Genomic DNA, 3345 nt, shown 5'->3' on the forward strand with positions numbered 1-3345 from the left:
TGCTCGCTGGCATCCGCCCCGGGGCAGATTTCTGCGGCAGCCCCCGGCCCGGTGCCGAGCGGGGCTTCCCCACCGCGGACCTCCTCCGCCGGCCAAGGGGAGAGGAGCTCGGAGCAGAGGTTGTCCGAAGGCCTCGGCGCGCCATGCACGTGCTCCCCTCGCACCGGCCCAAGGCCTTTCCTCCTGGCCACGTTTCAGAAATATCCACGTAGGCGCTGTCCCTTCATGGAGAGCCCCGACGCCTGGACACGCGTGGGTAAAGGATCCCTCTTGTGACCCACGTGCCATAAGCTTCTCGCGTCGCCCAGCTCCCGCTGCAAAGATGGAGACGACACCCTTTTCCCACTGCAAGAGGGGCAACCTCTTCTGCTTAGCTCTGGCACCGGTTTGGCTCGTGCCTGGAAGCGAAACTCCGTGCCCCCGTTCTCATTAGGGACGAGAGTGCTGTGCCGTGAGTTTTGAGGCAGCAGTTTTGGCTCACGGGTACAGGACGCCTCTGAAAACTGCCCGTTTCACCGGCACGTGCAGCTCGGCGTTAGCCGGCAGCGTCGCCGGCGCTGTTCCTGGAGCACCGGCGCGAAGCCTTCTTCAGCTGCTGTTCATGGCACCTCAACCAACCGTAACCACGAAGACAGGAAACAAAAAGAACTGTATTTTAGCCATTATACCAAGTTCACAATCCTCTCTTCTTGTAGAATATGCCAGGAGCTTTGCAGTTGATCCCAAGCGGTTCCTGGTTTTCAGTATTACTTGAAATACAGTCTTCCTAGGAGCACCTTATTTGAGGACACTATTAATGGCAATGGAGAGGTGGCCATTCTAGAATAACGAATACCACTTGCTGGAGCACCTTTGGAGATCTGATTTGGTTTTAAGGAAAAATATTATTAAATATTTCCTCTGGATTAGGGAAACAGTCCTAGACTTGGGATCATCTTGTATTGGGTAAATATGACTAAATGCTCCTAATGATCTGTTTCTCTGTGTCTCAGGTTACCATTAGAAAAGAGAATTAGCGAGTCACAGGGGTAATATGAAAATGAACGCATTAGAGACCGCAGGGTGTTCAGAACCAGAGGGCCACCCGGGTCTTATCTAAGGTGGGATTGCCATTAAACAGAGCCTGAAAGAGGACTCCAGCGCTGCGAGGGCACCACCGATGTTGGAATTCATGCAGCTTCTCCCTAAGTGATAAACTGGGTGGAGCAGCATGTTTTTATGGCCAACCACCCATTTACTTCTTGAAGTGCGTAGATTACTCATTGTTCCCATTTTTCTGTAAATACAGACCAAATTCAGGGGTGTATTCTCACTGTATTATGTCATTTACCAGCTCCCGAAGCAGCTGCAAAGGTTGTTAGCGTGATGGTATAAATGGCAATAAGGAGCAGGTTTTGTAACGCTGGTTTAAGGAGAGTCCGATACATGCTAACGTAGGTAAGAGAGCAGTTGCTATTTCCTTGTTTGAGCTGAGAGATAGCAAAGAAGCAAACAGAGAAATAGCAAACAGGCTTATGCAGGTCACTCGCCACCACAATCTCTGTGCAGATCGGGGGCATAACATAGAAAGGTCAATTAAGTTGCATATCGCATGCAGTGGGGTCCGTATGGATTTAAATCAGTGGAAAGAAGTGGAGATTCGGGGCTAAGGCTGTTAACCTTCCCTTCTGCATTTCTAGATATATTCGTTTGATGCCTGCTGCTAATTTCTGCTGCTAATACAGACTGAAAATAGTCAGTAAGTAGCATAACAGTACCCAAGTCATATATCAAACATGACATTGTTCAAAATTTAGTCCTTTAAAGTATCTGAGATACATTCACCTTACACACGCACTGGCCCATCAGACCAGGAAGCTCAGAGTGAATTTTTCTTAAAGGTACCTGGTGGGGAAACGAATAAACGGTGGGCGGCCGACGCCGGCAAGGGACTGCAAGCTCATCTTCTGTCAACACGCAGGGCGTATAAAAGGCGTTGTGACTATTTCTGTAGATGACTTTTGCACTGGAACCTCAAACACACTGTCACCCCTTTTCCAGGTTACGCCTTTGTGTTATGTCTGATTGCTATTTCTGAATACTTCACGCTGAAGAATGAACTTATGCCCTCTCATGGGCTATGGATCGTACGAGTCCCAGGGCTATCCCTGCCGCGGCTGTCTACCTCTCCCCTCCTCTGGTTATTTGCTTAACCTGCCTAGGATTGATCTGCACTGCAAGCGCGCTGGGGAACGGTGTCTGCAAAGCCCTGCCTGGAGGACTCTGCTGCAGTATAAAAGGGGTTTTCTTTAACTTTTATGTTAAAAAAAAATGAAGGACACCTACAATGGGGTGGCCGAGACCAGATCTCAGCTGGGAGTTTTTCGAGAAAAGGCACTGAAAAGAGACTGGGTTACAACTGTAATTACGCCAAGGAACCCAGTTTAGGCAGTCCAGGCTTCTGAATGAACGGCAGAGAAAGAAAGTCCGGTCCGTGTCCGTGGCACCACTTTTCGCCGCAGAAGTCGTCTGCTGAGAGGAGATGGGGACCTGCGTCCCCGGCCTCGGCTGCGCTGTGACGTCCACGGGCGCTGCCTTGGGGGCTCCCCGGCCTGGTTTGGTTTTTTAGCCGTGCAGTCAAAGCACGTGCAATACCTGCATGCAGCACCACACTCCGGCAGGTCTGCTTGCACGGCTGGAGGAGTCAGGTGGATGCGAGCCGGCCACCGCGTGCTACAAAACCATAAACGCGGAAGAGAGGAGCAGGGACATCACTGGTGATTTTCACACATTTAATTCCATTTTATGTCAACTCTGCTTCTACCACCCATCACTGCTCCTGTTGCTCCAAGCCTTACTGCATCCCTTCTGGAAATTACTAGCACCCCATAAATAAAAATACAGGTTTGGACCTCCCCATCAACAGGAGACAGTGAAAGAGAGTCAGCACCGATCGGGGGTCCCGCAGTCGCGTTGCATGGGACCGGCAGCTCAGAGATGGCCCCGAGAGACAGAAACTTCACAGCAAGTTCATGAAGAGCAGCCCAACTCCTGGCCAAATTCCCATTCGGCTAAAAATAGTCTCAGCTGGACCCTGCATTTTACTCACTTCCTTTGCTAATTTATTAGTGTCACTATGGGCTGGCAGAAAATCGGTTGTTCTTCACACTGGGGTGGTCATGGCACATGGGGGGCGGCAGCTCCTCGGCCCCGGGCAGCGCCTCCCCGGGCGGCAGCGCGGGCCCTTCTGCACAGGGCGCATGGGCCGTGGGGCTGAGCAYCCCRTGGGGCGCAGGACCCTCACAGGCCRTGGGGCTGAGCAYCCCRTGGGGTGTGGGACCCTCATGGGCCATGGGGCTGAGCTGT

The sequence above is a fragment of the Apteryx rowi genome, unplaced genomic scaffold, assembly GCF_003343035.1.
Source record: "Apteryx rowi isolate R43461 unplaced genomic scaffold, aptRow1 scaffold_2, whole genome shotgun sequence".
NCBI classification, from domain to species: domain Eukaryota; kingdom Metazoa; phylum Chordata; class Aves; order Apterygiformes; family Apterygidae; genus Apteryx; species Apteryx rowi.